At 33.8% G+C, this 17,765-nt stretch overlaps 1 protein-coding gene across 3 annotated transcripts in view; it reads right to left on the bottom strand.

Annotated features, from left to right (window-relative positions):
- Lmpt (four and a half LIM domains protein limpet) overlaps window positions 1–17,765 on the bottom strand; it is a 539,983-nt gene that overhangs the window by 243,928 nt on the left and 278,290 nt on the right. The window contains exon 1 of one of the 3 annotated variants that reach the window (XM_075308103.1): window positions 11,273–11,353. The exons of the other annotated variants lie outside the window; for them this stretch is intronic. The gene's annotated coding sequence lies outside the window, so the exon portion shown is untranslated. Of the gene's footprint in view, window positions 1–11,272; window positions 11,354–17,765 lie in introns of those variants that run through there. 3 annotated transcript variants of the gene reach the window in all.

Raw genomic sequence — 17,765 nt, 5'->3', positions numbered from 1 at the left:
TGATGAAATTTTAATTATGAAACGAATAAAATTTTAACAAAATTTTCTCTAGAAATAAAATTTTGACAAAATTTTCTATAGAAATAAAATTTTGGTAGATTATTTTTGGCTCTAGTGGCAACCATGATTATGAACAGATGTGGACCAATTTTTGAGTGATTGGGCCAATTTTGGAATGTTTGTTAGCGACTATATACTAACACCACGTTCCTAATTTGAACCGGATCGGATGAATTTTGCTCCTTCAAGAGGCTCCGGAGATCAAATCTGGAGAACGTTTTATATGGGGGCTATATATAATTATGGACCGATATGGACCAATTCTGGCACGGTTGTTAAAAATCATATACTAACACCATGTTACAAATTATAACCGGATTGGATGAAATTTGCTTCTCTTGGAGACTTCGCAAGCCAAATCTGGGGATCGGTTTGTATGGGGGCTATGAACCGATGTGGACCAATTTTTGCATGGTTGTTAGAGACCATATACCAATACCATGTATCAAATTTCAGCCGGATCGGATGCAATTTGCTTCTCTTTTAGGCTCCGCAAGCCAAATCTGGGGATCGGTTTATATGGGGTCTATATATAATTATGAACCGATGTGGACCAATTTTTGCATGGTTGTTAGAGACAATATACCAATACCATGTACCAAATTTCAGGCGGATCGGATGAAATTTGCTTCTCTTTGAGGCTCCGCAACCCAAATCTAGGGATCGGTTTATATGGGCGCTATATATAATTATGGACCGATGTGGACCAATTTTTGCATGGTTGTTAGAGACCATATACCAATATCATGTACCAAATTTCAGCCGGATCGGATGCAATTTGCTTCTCTTTTAGGCTCCGCAAGCCAAATCTGGGGATCGGTTTATATGGGGGCTATATATAATTATGGACCGATGTGGACCAATTTTTGCATGGTTGTTAGAGACCATATACCAACACCATATACCAAATTTCAGCCGGATCGGATGAAATATGCTTCTGTTAGAGGCTCCACAAGATAAATCGGAGGGTCCGTTTATATGGGGGCTATACGTAAAAGTGGACCGATATGGCCCATTTTCAATACCATCCGACCTACATCAATAGCAACTACTTGTGCCAGATACTTAGATCGACTCAGAATTTCACCACGACCCAGAATATATATACATTATGGGGTCTTAGAGCAATATTTCGATGTGTTACAAACGGAATGACAAAGTTAATATACCCCCATCCTATGATGGAGGGTATAAAAAGAACATGAAGAAGCAGCGAAGCGGGCCTTGTTCGTCTAGTAATAATTCAATTAAATTGAAGTTGTTTTTATTAATTTACTGATTAAATATTTTAAATATTATCATTTAATTTAATTTAGTAGACATAACATATTCTGCAATATCTTGACCAATAACTAACATCTCACGTATTATTCCAATGCCGAATCGTGCAACTACGGCCACATTAAATATCCACGTAGATTCTGTGAAATATTAGAGAATTCAATGAGGAAAGCTACACTATCTGCTCCATCATAAAATTTGTCCCCATTCTAATATCAAAAGAGAATAAGTGTCTCACAGTGACAGTTTATGGTCATTGGCCTATGCATGGACACTTCTCTTCTAATTCAAATGAAAAGCCAAATAAATCCAATAAAATTACATAAAATATGGAGGCAAATGTTATAGGCGTTCGTTCCAATTTCTTGGCATGGTCATTAAATGCGATTATGAGACTCTTGTCTCGATTATGATTGCCACTCTAGCACTTTGTAAGAGTGCTCGAAAAAAACAAACTCTGGTACAATTGAACGAGCCATTTTAGGCGCATGTACATGTACATTCGATTAAGTACAATATTTGCAGAGGGTAGTTAGCCATTTAGCAAAAGAAGGCGTTTGGGGGTAAAAGGCGATAGGGTGATATACCAGCCAATGACCTATAAAATTAAAGAACATAACTAAGATAAATGAAATGAATGGATTGTTGGGCTTCAAAACTCTACGAGGGCAGTTCGGAAACTTCTTAGCCTAGCACAAAAAGCGCGGTATAAACAGAAAAAAGTTAAGTGTTTTGGAAACTTCCATCTCTGTTATGAACAAATGTTAAATTTTGTTTCGATCTGGCAACTCCTTAATATAGAAACAGGTGTTCAAAAGAGACGCATCCGCAATTTTTTTTTTTCAATGGAAAAATTAGAAATGCGTGCTGTCATTAAATATTTCAATATGATATGGTGGAAATTCATAATGATATGGTGAATGTGTTACACGCAAAAAAATAATTATTTCCTCCCAAACGAAAATTTAGACAAACAAAGTTCGTTTCTCATTTGCTTTTCGCTGTAAGGAAGTGTATTTGGAAGAAAAGTATATACTTTTTGTGATAAACGTTTATTCTTTTCCAGGATGTAAAAACAATTTCATAAAGACAAACTCAAAAAAAAAACATTGTTTTCTTGCTAATTGCATTTTTCCTCACATCCACGAGGTTTTTTAGTTCTTAACACCGTTTCCTGTAATACCAACAATGTAGGAGAAATTATACGATTTTATAAATTTTAAAATTTTGTTTACCTTTCGCCTGGACGGAGAATCGAACCGCGGACCATGCACTTTGTAAGCCAACACACTAACCACTGAGCTATGTACCTGTTATGGTGATCAATAGATAAATATCCATATAAGTTATATTTATATAGCATAGCTTTCGGCGCCCACGAACCGAATAAACAAATTTTATTTAACAGAAACAAACATCGTGGATCAGTGGTTGCTACGTCCGACTTGCATGCCAAGGGTCGTGGGTTCGATCCCTGCTTCGACCAAAGTTTTTTTTTGTTTTTTTTTTTTTTTTTTTATATTCCAGATATGTTCGGAAGATTCCGAAAAAATGTTCAACGTTATATTGTAGTATATTAAGTTTTGAACTGTAAAATGTGTCTTATTAAAGACCTAAAGTCAGAAAAGAACAGTGTTTAATATAAACGGAATGGACTGTGTTGTTGTTTCAAAAATAACTTTTTTTTATTGAAAAAATAAAAATTTTGTAAGAAACGAATTTGTTTGGTGATAAAAGTTTAAAATTTTCGAAGCAATTCAAAAAACTTTAACAAAAGAAAAACGTTTTCGGTACACGTTTTCCAAACGTTTTTTTTTTCTTTGCGTGTAGGTGAAAGTGCTCCTTCATATGCAACAGTAAAAAATTGGGTTGCTGGTCGTACAAGCATTGAAGATGAACCACGTAGTGGACGTCCAAAAACAGCAACAGCAACAGAAATTGTAGCCAATGTGCATGATATGGTATTAAATGATCGAGGAATAAATGTTAAAAGTGCGTGAAATTGCTAATATCAGGGGCATCCCAATGTTCGAGTCCATTTAATTTTGCATGAAGAACTACAGATGAAAAAGCTTTCTTCAAGATGGGTGTCGCATTTGTTAACAGTCGATCAAAAACGCATAGGAATGAACATTTCTCAAGCTTGTTTGGATCGTTTTAAGCGAAATAAAATGGATTTTAAGCGTGGTTTCATAACTGTTGATGAGACATGGATCCACCACTATACTCCAGAGACAAAAGAACAATCCAAACAATGGACTGAATCTGGAGGAAGTGCCCCAAAGAAGGCAAAAACAATTCAATCGGCTGGTAAGGTTATGACAACCGGTTTTTTGAGACTTCAAAGGTATTTTATTGATTGACTATCTGCAAACGAGTAAAACAATAAATTCAGAGTACAATGGCAACCTTTTGGATCAATTAAATGTACAAATTCGAGAAAAACATCCTGGCTTACAACACAATAAAATAATTTTTCATCAAGACAACGCACCAGCGCACAAGAGAGTTTTAACAATGGCTAAAATCAACGAATTAAAGTACGAGTTGCTTGACCACCCACCTTATTCTCCTGATTTAGCTCCCAGTGACTTTTACTTGTTCCCAAATCAAAAAAAAAAATCCTTGCTGGCAAGCGTTTTACCTCAAATGAAGATGCAATTACAGTTGTAAACCACTGTTTGGACTAAGTGTATTGAAGTTTCAGGAGATTATATTGAAAAATAAAAATATTTTTGAAAAAAATAACTATTCTCTTTCATTGATAGTCTAATAAGTTTCCGAACCGCCCTCGTATACATGTGGGCTATACCGAAATTTGATTCGATTTTTTTTCCAAATTCAATAGCGTTCGTTCTTGCACCAAATTTGCTAAATTGCTACCGAAATCTTAAGTAAGAATTTATATGCTTAATTAATATTATAATTATATTATGGCGTAATTATACCTGGTAATAGGAGTTTTTGAAGGAGCTTTCCTATTATCTAAATCACATTTGAATACAGAGTTTTTGTTTTAATTTTAAACAAAAATCTACTAAAAATAAATATACAAAGTTACATCATAAAAGAAATTATTTGAAATGAAAGATAGAATAGCGAATTTATAAGTTCCGAATTTTCTACATTATTTTTCCATATAAGTGTAATGTAAAATGGAATAATCCACAGCTTCTGTCTACAATCACATCATAAGACACAGTGACATTTTTTCAATTATCGGCATCACTCGATGTCATAGTCATAATCATTTTAGGCACTTGAAATCTTAGTTTGAAATCATATTTACGTTGGTCAAGTTCCATAGAGGAATATAGCAATGATACAGCAATTTCAGCTCTTTGAGTTCTTCCTCTTCTGGTTGAAATGCTTTGTTCTTGTTTTCTTACGAGCTACAAGTATCCGCCTTGCGTTAATTAATCTGTAGGACAAGCGCTTCATGAGGATGGTGAGGAGCAGAAGCAGAATTCAGGGCTATTGAGAAGCGTCATTCGACATTTGCTGTTTTTTGTTTCACAATGCTGCGGCTGATGTACTTTACTCGCAACATTGATTTCGTTACTTGGGCGACGTTAATTGATTGTTGTCATTGGTGATGAGCTGCTGGCTTCTATTGAAGCTTTTGTCGTCATAGCCGGTCTATAGCCGAGATCGAGAGACAATATGAGCGAGCAATATGCAAACATTTGACAAATTCAATTCGTAATACGATTAAAGCGATGTTCACAGTCCACAATGATTAAAACAAACATGAAACGGTGAATTACAAGTTTATAGAAGACTACATAGGTAGTGTTCGGACAGGTTCAAAATATTGATTTCAGACATTATAGTTATAAAAACAACGATGACAATAATAATATTAAATTAATAATATTAAACAAAACAGGTGTATAGACCAAAAGTTCGGCCAGCCCGATTCTTATGTACACTGAAAAAAAGCATGCCCGGTTCCAAAGATTTTGTCTTTACTTTAAAAATTTTGGTATTGATTCCGAGCCAAAGAAGCGGAGTATACAAGTAAGGATACTTTTAAGACACAATTCTCTTTTAAATTTAGGTTCTAGCTTCTAGGAAGCAAATTTTAATATTTCGCTTTTTCACCTTTTTTTCTTCATATGCTATCAAAGTCCTTTAAAAAAGAGTTAACTACAACTTTAATTTCCAAATTAAGACTCGACTTCCATTAGAAATTATGCTATGTTTCAAGTAAAAACGTCTTTAAAATAAAGTGTTGAAAAACATGTCCTATATTTGAACAATTTTTTGCCTTGTAGTCAAGATGCAAAAAGACAACAAATGTAACGACAATTTCATTAAATTTAAAGAATTTTTCTGCATTATTAATGTCAAGTTGACCTTAGCCCAAACATTTTTTCTTTCATGTTATGATACCCATTTTTAAGTGAAATCACTTAATTAAGGACAATACGACTTCATTGAAAAGTTTATCGACTTTTGGACAAGGAAAAAATCTTTATATTAGAGAAATGCGCCTTCTATGCTAAGCAAAATTTGCATTCGTATTTTAAAGACATGAAATCTTTGACCTCACTACAATATTTTTTTCAGTGTACTATGAAAGACTGTTGTGGTAACATTTGTCTATGGCAATGTATCTTACAACTTCTTAGCATTGTCTCCTAAATTGAAAGTTAATCCATATGGAGTCTGTGTTAGTCAAAAAAGGCGGATTTAATCTGCCTGCCAATTCGGTTCTTGATCGGTTTATATGGAGGAGTCTATAAATAAGTATGAAGCGATATGAACAAATTTTCGCATGGAGGTCCATATTTCCACCGGATCGGATAAAATTTGTTCCTCCCTGCGACTTCTGAAGTTAAATTTTGGGCGCTATATATAATTATGGACCGATATGGGCCCAGTATTGCAATATTAATAAGGGGCTCATACAGGCATTAGGTACACTGAAAAAAATATTGTCGTGAGGACAAAGATTTCATGTCCTTAAAATACAAATGCAAATTTTGCTTAGCATAAAAGATGCATTTCTCTTATATAAAGTTTTTTTCGTTGTCCAAAAGTCGATAAACTTTTCAATGAAGTCGTATTGTCCTTATAATTAAGTGATTTGACTTAAAAATGAAAGAAAAATTTTTTAGGGTAAGGTCAACTTGACTTTAAAAATTCAGAAAGATTCTTTAAAATTAATGAAATTGTCTTTAAATTTCATCTTGACTACAAAGCAAAAAATCGTTCAAATATAGGACATGTTTTTCAACACTTTATTTTACATATGTTTTTCACTTCAAACATAGCATAATTTCTACTGGAAGTCGAGTCTGAATTTCGAAAATAAAGTTGTCGTTAACTCGTTTTTAAAGGACTTTGATAGCATATGAAGAAAAAAAGCTAAGGAAGCGAAAAATTAAAATTGACTTCCTAGAAGCAAGTACACAAGACCCAAATTTAAAAGAGAATTGTGTCTTAAAAGTATCCTTACTTGTATTCTCCGCATCTTTGGCTCGGAATCAATACCAACATGTTTAAAGTAAAGAAAAAATCTTTGGAACCGGGCATGCTTTTTTTTCAGTGTATGAAATTTCAACCGGAAACGGGGGATCGGTTTATATGGTAGCTGTACCTAAAAGTGGTCCGATATGGCCCTTTTACAGTACCATCCGACCTACAGTAACAGCAACTACATGTGCCAAGTTTCAGGTCGATAGCTTGTTTCGTTCGAAAGTTCTACACTGACAAATAGCAATGACGGTACCAAAGGTTTTGTCCTTACACTGAGAATTTTAGTATTGATTTCGTGCCAAAGAAGCGGAAAATTGAAGTAAAGATACATTGAAGATACAATTCTCTTTTAACTTTGAGTTTTGGATTCTAGGAAACAATTTTTAATTTATTTTTTTGTTTTTTCCTGTTATCAAAGTCCTTTTAAAATGTGTTAACAGCAAACATAGATTTCCAAATCCAGACTCGATTATGTCGACTCAATTATGTCAAGTTTCAAGTAAAAAACGTCTATAAAATATTGTATAGGAAAACATCTCCCATTTTTGAAAGTTTTTTTTTTGCTTTGTTGTCAAGATACAAAAAAGTCAAAAAATTCATTTCATTAATTTTGAAAAAAAATCAGAATTATTAAAGCCAAGTTCACTTTAGTCCAACAAAAATTTCTTTCATGTAAAGATACCTAGGTTTAGGTCGAATCACTTAACTATTAAAACAAAACGACTTTATTGTTTATCGACTTTCGGACAAGAGAAAAACTTTATGTCAGAAAAATACGACTTCTATTCTAAGCAAAATTGCATTCGTATTGCAAGGACATGAAATCTTTGGCGTCACGACAATAGCTTGTTCAATGTAGTTTCTAGCCTTTGCTGTTACTGTGGCCAGACACCAATATTAGGTGAAGATAGTATTACTCAGCCATCTCGTTGAGAGATTTGCGGCAGTCTATGACCGTTTTCGAGTTAAGGAAGAGACCAACTCAAAAAAAGTTTACTTTGATACAAAAATGTTGATCTTCCTTTTAGGATTTTAAGGAATATTTTGCTTGCTTCAGAGCCCAACGACTTCAACAGGTGGACACAAATTTCTAAAACGTATGTCCTAGATTTAATGAAATTTTTAAAGTAAAGATTATAACCTTTATTTTAATTAAAATGTCATAGTTTTAAAGAAATTTGTATTTAATATTGGGTAAATTGTGTTACATAATCTTCCATATTAGATCAATATTTTTTCTGTACAAGGATTTTATTGCAGGTTGACTGTCTAAGAATATATTTATGCCAATATTTAATGGAATATTACGAATATTCTGAAGCAATTTGTCATCTCTTTTATTGCAAATATTTCAGCATGAAAAACGCTACAGCGTTTAGGAACAATTTTCACTATTTAAACTCCAGTAGTTTTTAATATAAATCCACTTGTTCTATTTCCTAGCTTGTCCGGAACATATAAACATATCAACCAACGCAATTCGGATTTTATATATACATATAGGAAGATTTCATTTTTAAATTGAACCTTAATTAAAACAAGTATATACGGCCGCAAGTTCGGCCAGGCCGAATCTTATGTACCCACCACCATGGATTGCGTAGAAACTTCTACGAAAGACTGTCATCCACAATCAAATTACTTGGGTTGTGGTCTCTTAAAACTTCTTATTCCTGCATGGTTGTTGGATACCATATACTAACATCACGTACCAAATTTCAACCGAATTCGAAGAATTTTGCTCTTCCAAGGGGCTCTGGAGGTCAAATCTGGGGATCGGTTTATATGGGGCCTATATATAATTATGGACCGATATCGACCAATTTTTGCATGGTTGTTAGAGACCATATACTAACATCACGTACCAAATTTCAGCCGGATCGGATGAAATTTGCTTCTCTTAGAGGCCTCGCAAGCCAAATCGGGGGATCGGTTTATATGGGGGCTATATATAATTATGGACCGATGTGGACCAATTTTTGCATGGTTGTTAGAGACCATATACTGACACCATGTACCACATTTCAGCCGGATCGGATGAAATTTGCTTCTCTTAGGGGCCTCGCAAGCCAAATCGGGGGATCGGTTTATATGGGGGCTATATATAATTATGGACCGATGTGGACCAATTTTTGCATGGTTGTTAGAGACCATATACTAACACCATGTACCAAATTTCAGCCGGATCGGATGAAATTTGCTTCTCTTAGGGGCCTCGCAAGCCAAATCGGGGGATCGGTTTATATGGGGGCTATATATAATTATGGACCGATGTGGACCAATTTTTGCATGGTTGTTAGAGACCATATACTGACACCATGTACCAAATTTCAGCCGGATCGAATGAAATTTGCTTCTCTTAGGGGCCTCGCAAGCCAAATCGGGGGATCGGTTTATATGGGGGCTATATATAATTATGGACCGATGTGGACCAATTTTTGCATGGTTGTTAGAGACCATATACTAACACAATGTACCAAATTTCAGCCGGATCGGATGAAATTTGCTGCTCTTAGAGGCCTCGCAAGACAAATTTTGGGGTCCGTTTATATGGAGGCTATACGTAAAAGTGGACCGATATGGCCCATTTGCAATACCATCCGACCTACATCAATAACAACTACTTGTGGCAAGTTTCAAGTCGATAGCTTGTTTCGTTCGGAAGTTAGCGTGATTTTAACAGACGGACGGACGGACGGACATGCTCAGATGGACTCAGAATTTCACCACGACCCAGAATATATATACTTTATGGGGTCTTAGAGCAATATTTCGATGTGTTACAAACGGAATGACAAAGTTAATATACCCCCCATCCTATGGTGGTGGGTATAAAAACAAATAATATCCAAAGCAATTTAGAACTATCTCGAAGGTAGTATTTTTAATCACAGGGCCTATTAAACGCTATTTCCATTCAACTAAACAATTAATTAAATCATTTCACTTCTTCAATTGATATGGTTTGTTTAAATATGGATTCTTTGGGTTTTAAAGAATACACCAGCTGACTTTTTTCGAAAAGAGCCAAATCCATAAAAAAGACCCAAATTTTAAAAATTAAATTTGTTGGAAGAAAAGGAAAAAAAATGAAATAATTTACGCGTTTAATTCAAGTGTAAAAAAATTGTGGTTGAAGTTTTGAAATTTTCATTTTGCAGAAAAAGGTTTTTAGCATTTATCAGTTAAATCGGAAATCAGAATCCGGCCTTCTAAGTAGGTATCAACCAAAAAAAAAAAAATCGTCACCACAGTCAAACCAACAAACACTTTTACCTCATATTGAATATATTAGAATGACAAACTAATCCAAATGGAACAGATTTTGGATTTTATTCTTTAACATGGAAGGAACCTTACAACCTTGCTTTACATTTTCTATGTAAGTTTTTTTGATTGTGCCTTCAATCTAATCACTTTAATTAGTAAAAAACTAAAAATTAGCCATAAAGAGCCGGAGAAATTAAACAGAGCCAAATTTGGAACTAAAATAAAAAAAGAGCCAGAAAGCGGCCAGCAGCTCAAAAAAGAGCCAGCAACACTGCACATGACAACTAAGGGTATGTTCACACTAGACAAATGTTTGTCCAATTCTTTTTGGGTGCCAGTCAAATATTTGCCCAGTGTGACCATACCCTAGGTCTAATAATTTCCTATTTTAAAGGTAATACAGACCATTTTTCAAAGTAGCAGTTACAATGACAACCATAAACTATAAAAATCCAGTGGGGGCTGACAAGCAAATATCACAGAATAGGGACAATATCTTTGGTCACAGAATTATTTGATGAAATTTTGAAGCACTTATTATGGTTTTATCTTTTACAAATGAATTTTGATCATATTTGTTTATTATTGTTATATGCACGTATTTAAATAAATTTGCTGGTCAATTTGACGCGGGGAAAAAATGGAAAAAGACAAATTAATTTCACTGCAACCACTATAGCAATATGTAAATCCATTAGACCTGGACTGCTCTTGTCATCAGTAAATTTGCACTAACAAAACACTGTGTCAACACGTTTGCATTTTTTCTTTATTTTCATTTCTCATTTTTTTTTTCATAATTTGCATTTAATTGTGTAGCATTTTTTCTATTCACATTTTTATGTAATATTTTGAATTTACAGAAAAAAATGCTAAATTTATTTTCTCAAAACCTTTTTTTTTAATACAAATTCTCTAATTTTTAATAATGTTGTTTATTTTCACACACGCATTCTCATCCAAACATATTTACGAACTGAAATTCATAATAAACAAATCGCAAATCGAACAGAAATCACTTTAAATCCATCGATTCCTATGAATTCCAATGGGCTTTTGTTTCTCGAGGGCATACAGCTCAATATTCTTTCGCTGGTAATTAAACCAAAAACAAATTTTAGGCGCGCTTGTATTCAAAACACTTTTCGCAAGCAAGATCTGCTGAAACGACAATTACGAAAAACACAGAACAGAAGGAAACTCGAAAACCACTCATACGCCACTAGTGACGCCACAGATTCGACGACACACTTGTGTATGGCTCAACTTTCCAAATTCAACTGATGTTTTTAGACACAAGTCGAACAACAACACCACCACACACAGATAGGCCGCAGTATACTGCCACAGAATAGCGTCGACAGCGACATAAACTAGACAAACATTGGCAGCAGAACAAAACGAAAACATTCGTATGCTTAAAGATTTGTTGTTGGCAAAGCCCACCTCACACAGTAAAGGTGAGCAGTGGGGAGCCATACATAAAGACGCACACACACTCCCACACGACTTGATGGTTTTGGGGCAGTTTAGGTTCGAAATGAATGGAATCAGAGCTTTATCAAAACAAATGTCCAAACAAATAAAAACACACATTCGCCCCAAGAATCTTAGAGATAAATGAAAGTCGGCCAAAATTTTTACTCTCAGCTGACAGCTGTTTTTGTTTATGTTCCCCTTTAGCATTACTTTGACGTTGATGTTGACCAATTGATGGCAATGGGGATAACAGAGAAATGGTCTCTGCTCACAGGGAATTAGCACATGAACAAAAAAATCATACGATTGTTAACTATAAAGGTTTTGTTTGGGCAGAGAGTAAAGTTTTATTGGAATTGTTTGCACATGTGCTCTTAGAAATCAATGATAGATACCCCCCACCACCTCCAAAATGAGTATGTTTTGATAACTGATAGCTTATCAGCTGTTGATAACTTAAGTCGTGTTACTCACTGGCTGCTCTCTGTTTGTTTTCGTTTGCTCATTTCCACCACGTGCTACTCGTATGTTTTTGTCCGACATTGTGCGGTTGGCAGATATTTGCAGTCACAAATACATGGAAATTATAGCACTTAAAACATGTGTGTATGCGCTAGGTATATCAGCTGCTTTTGTTATTATTTGATAATTGCATTGCGACGCACAGTGTTTACAATAATTTTAGTGTATAATTTCTATTATTACTATTAGTTGTATACATAATAACTTTATAACAAATAAAGTGAATTTAATTAACTGGCTTCATAACATTCAAAATTATTTAGCTTTAAATAGTTTCTGGACAAAAAAAATATCTTGTAAAGTTTAACGTTTTTTTTTTCTTTTCTTGTACCTTTTAAGTTCTTTTCTAAACAAAAGGCAAAAGTGTGAAAGGGCTTTGAATTCTGTTGTGAAAATAGTGCCACGCGTAGAAGCATATTGCCGGCATTTTCAGCACTGCCGACAAACGAGAGTGCTGTGATTGTCCTGATTGCTCCTTTGAATTCATTTCTGCCCGCTGAAATGATAGCATTATTTTAGGTTGCTGGCAACATTGTAAAAATGTGCATTCTGGAATCGAACCCACGACTTTGTGTATGCAAGCGGACATGCTAACCATTGCAACACGGTGGCTTCCAAATGTTATATAGATTTCTACACTGATGGCTCCAAGTTGAGTTGACAGGTTACCCAATCACTGTACAGTAATCCCTCGATTTACGTGGTGAAAATTTGGCAGTCAACCTGCAATAAAATCCTTGGACTCTGTGTTCCGTAACTCGCAAACGGCCATCGACTGCCGCAAATCTCTCAACGAGATGGCTGAGCAGTACAATATTCACCTAATATGGGTGCCTGGCCACAGGAACATACCAAGGAACAGCGAAGCGGATGAGTTAGCTGGGCTAGGAACTACCTTACATATTCAAGGGGAACTAGAATCTGTTGGTATGCAACAGTACTATAGTACTTGTTTCAATACTTTTTCACCCTGATCAGTACTGTAGTACCCCCACGAATGATTTAGTACCTTTTGTGTAGACAGTTTTGAGTCGATAACAGATTTATGTTTAATATTTTGAGAAAGTCTTTAACAAAATTATTTACTAATAGTCTTTTAGAAATTTGGCAAAACAGATAAGTTCATGCGTGAAGAAAAATTCATAGTCAAAAATACGAATTGCTTGAATTTCAAGAATGTTAGTCGAAAAAAGAATATTGTTGTAGTTGACTGTAGAAACAATAAGCATTGTTCTACTGTTCACCACTTAGGTGAATTCTAACAAATTAGCTTTCTAAAAATAAATTTCGAGTTGTTGCATTACTATGTAACAAAACGAAATAAAAATAAGATTAAGGGACTTGTAAGTTATATGAAAAGATGATGTACAGTGGGAGAAAAGATGATTCAATTTGTAAGAGGAAAAATTCCCAAATGTTTTCTCCATAAGGAGTTAGCATAAAGGGGCCAAAATTGAGTTATCTCTCCCAGCTAGATCTATACTAGAGGCTGTGGAAAGATTCATTCGCCCGAATCGAAACATGTACAGTCCAGGCGTGTATATATTTGTATCTGGCGTTTTCTTTTCAATGGCTCTATTAACCATGTTCCTTAATCCATATCTGTCCATACTATTATTTTGCAAAAATTTATTTCTTCAAAAAGATTTGTCAAAATTTTATTTCTACGAAAATTTTTTTCTTTTGGAAAATTTTGATAAAACTTTTTCTTTTGTATTTTTTTTAATTTAACTTTTTTTGTCGATATTTTATTTCTATAGAAAATTTGGGTAGAAAATTTTCCACAGAAAATTTTATTTCTATAGAAATTTGTGTCAATATTTTATTTCTATAGAAATTTTTGTCAAAACTTTATTTCTATAGAAAATTTTGTCAAATTTTATTTAGGTAGAAAATTTTGTCAAATTTTATTTAGGTAGAAAATTTTGTCAAAATTTTATTTCGGTAGAAAATTTTGTCAAAATTTTATTTCGGTAGAAAATTTTGTCAAAATTTTATTTCGGTAGAAAATTTTGTCAAAATTTTATTTCTATAGAAAATTTTGTTAAAATTTTATTTTCTTTAAAATTCAATCTAAAAGAGCTCTTGACAATTATCATACAATGGAATTTTTGTTGAAAAGTTCTTTTTCGCTCAAAAAAAGAAATACCTCTTTTGTACTTTCATAAAATTTGTATTTTCCATCCCTGGTATGCAACATGCAAGCTCATGCTGCGTGAGAAGTCTATTGTAATGGCGAATGTCCGATTGGAGAACTTGTGTGAGTGTCCTGCATTTTGTGTAAGGCGTAAGCGAATTTTTGGAGCATACAGCTTTAAATTTACTGGCGAACCTTGAAAATGTTAACTTAAACAGTCTGCAATACTAGCAATTTCAGGTCAAAAAATTGGTAATAAGGCATTCAATTTGGAAATTTACCTCTTAATTAATTGAGTGAAAAAAATTTTTCACTCAGGAGTTGTCCATAATCTGGCAGAAATTTCGACAATATCAAGTTTTTTTGTTTATTAATATTATTTGTTATTCTATTAAAAACTTTACAATTATGTTAAGGCCTCAGCGCATTTTTGAGGCAAGTTGGCAAATATGTGACAAAGATAAATGTTTTTAATATATTATAATTTTAAAAATATAAGTACGAAATTAAAAAATCAAAAAGAAAGAGAAAAAATAATAAAATGAAATTACAAACATAAATCTATACCATAAACCATAAATTTTGAATGTAATTTAAGCTAGAAGTATCTCAACATTTTCAAGCAAATATTTCTTAAGTTTGGCCTTAAACAGCGATATATTAGATGCATGCTTCACATCATGGGGTAATGCATTAAATAGGGAAGTACCAATGAACTCAATTCTCTGTTTGGTAATTTCCAATCTACACCTCACTACCCTTAAAGATGTTCTGTTTCTAGTGTTAAAAGCAGATTGATTCCTGGAAAATTTTAACGTAGAATAGCCGATATTTTTCTCAGTCTTATAAATATATAGCAACAACTGATATCTATACAAACCATGTACTTCATAAAATCCTAAATATATTTTCTTTTAATCCATTTCAGGATATAAATAGAATGATCTAACATATGTGTAGTACATATATGATGCCTTGAATATTTTGAATATACATTTTGCATTTAATATTCCTAATTGCTGTATTGGGTGGCCAACACACCGAACTCCAGAATTTAAATGGACAATTTTTATCGCATTTGACTGCGATTTAGTCGGTAAAAAGAAATACTATTATTGCCGGTGGGATATTTAAAATTGTACTAAATATGCCAATATACCAAAGTTAGTACAATTGCACCGACCTTTACATCCTTGATGCTTAAAAAAATCTCTACGAACATATACTGGGACCCAATGTATCCGCTGAGAGAGAGTATTCTGCACTCACTACAGGCAAGTATTCCAATTAATTTCCTGGTAAAAATGATTTTTCATTAAACCACTCATAAACACACACATATATGACTTGATGTCCAAATACAAAGATGCTTTGTTTCCATATAACACTCATCAGTGGTGTTTCGGCAACAGGTTGCCGTTATATTTGCTCTCCCTTCGGTGAGTACAACATATGTGCGTATAAGTATGTTTATTCAATTATGGTTTTTGTTAAACCAGAGCTTCCCAACCCAATTTGCTTTGCGCCCCAAAAAAGTTTTTTTTTTTAATATTTGGTACTATTACTGATAAAGTACATATCAAATCAGTTTTAACATGAAAGTATTTTGTATTTTGACTCTAGGTCTAAAAGTGACGAAAATTGTATCAAAATTGTTAAAATGTGTTTTGTCTTCACACATTAAAAAAAAGTGGATAATATTTCTGATATTTTAGCAAGAAATTTAGCGGGTGCAAATAAAGGTAGTGGAAAACCTACACCAAATTATGGTATTCCATGTAACTTCTACTCTTTTCTCACTGTGTTTATAAATTAACATTTTGAGCTTATAAATATGTGTTGTTTTAACAAATTCAATGATACAAAATCTGCTCAACCAAAAATGACGCTGCGCCCCCCATTTGGGAAGCGCTGTGTTAAACGAATGACGCTGCCATCGTGTACGATCATCCCCAAAACATTGATTGTATGGTGGGCTACGTAAGTGCCAATGTCAAATTTGAAAATAGAAGCTGCGTTGTACAATGACTAGGCGGCTTGCAATAAAATGCAAACAGCCGAAGGTTTTAAGCTTTGTATCTCTATCCAACCATACGGTGAATTTTGTGCACACGATTTTTAACAAAGCAATGCAAGAAGAAAAGCGTTCCAATGCAGGAACAAATTGATTTATTCTACATAAATATTAAAAATTATAATAGAACAAACGAAAAATATGAAAAGTGTGGAAAACGGGTGTAGGAAACGTTGTGTCTCTTCGAAAAGTTTAAACTTTTATCACAAAAAAAAAAATTACTTATATGTATTTGTTTAGTTCGGCTCGAGGTCACGTTAATAAAAACAGATGTTGTTGTTTTTGTGAGTTGTAATTTTTATTTAAAAATATCCAATATTTCGAATGAATGAAGGAATGTTTTTTTTTTGCGTGTAGCAATACGATTAATTTTATACCGATTCCCCTTATAAATAGAGGATCAGACGTACCTGTTTATATGTTGCTAAGCCCCTTAGTGATGCTTACGACATACCTGAGTGACAATGAGTTGTAGTACGTTCAATATGGAGGCCCTTTGGTGGAACAGAATTAAGATCGAACTTCTCTCTTATCCACAGGGAAAAAGTTACAGTAGTCTTTTTTATAATATTTGGAGATCTGAATTTTTATTCCTGATGTTGGAAGTGAATCTAAAATATATACGAAGGTGTTCATAAAAGAATTCTTTGTGCACATAAATAAAGCAATTGAGGGTATGACCTTCAAAATTAAGGGTGACGGATGGCGATACAGCAATATTTGTGTATTAGAAATACGATTATGGAAGTTGATATGCATTGCATTTTAATGAGGTACTCTGGCGGCCTACGACTTTGCCACATTTTCGCTAGATTGACAAAGTGGTGTTATATTTTCTTACACGGATAGAAAAAAACGTGTTTATCAACCCCAATACAGGAGTAATCCCCGGTTTGTATGCACCTGTCCCAGTTCTGATCAAAACATATAGAAGGGACCGGTCGCTATAAAACGGATTTGTCGTTCACGGGGCAAATTTGTATTTTAGGACATTACATGGACTCATTCCAAGAAACAAGTCATGGGAAAGTTGGGTAGAATTAGTTTATAGTTAGGTCTCTAAATACATTGTATACATACAGTGGCTCACATTGAAAGTCGGGCAAACTATGTGAAAAAATTGTACACCTCACAAAAAAGTTTTTTTTAACGTTTTCGGAAATAGTTTTGAAAATTAAATAAAGCATTTATTAAGGAATATAATAATGTAAAAAAGATCTACTCCAGTGTAGTTATAACAAGCTTAAAAACGAAATATTCAGAAAAACCTTAAAACTAGGGTCACAGCGAATGTCGGGCAAACTCATAATTTTTATTTTGTATGCATTATTTAGTATTTTGTTGCATATCCTTTTTGAGTTTCGACATCTTTTAGTCTCTTTGGGATAGATTCAACCAATTTTTTACAGACATCAGGACTTATTTGGTCCCATTCTTCCCGTAATGCAGCTTTTAATT

The sequence above is a fragment of the Haematobia irritans genome, chromosome 4 (assembly GCF_050003625.1).
Source record: "Haematobia irritans isolate KBUSLIRL chromosome 4, ASM5000362v1, whole genome shotgun sequence".
In the NCBI taxonomy this organism is placed as follows: Eukaryota; Metazoa; Arthropoda; class Insecta; order Diptera; family Muscidae; genus Haematobia; species Haematobia irritans.
Note: the sequence above shows the minus strand (reverse complement) of the source record. Positions and strands in the feature narration are given on the sequence as shown.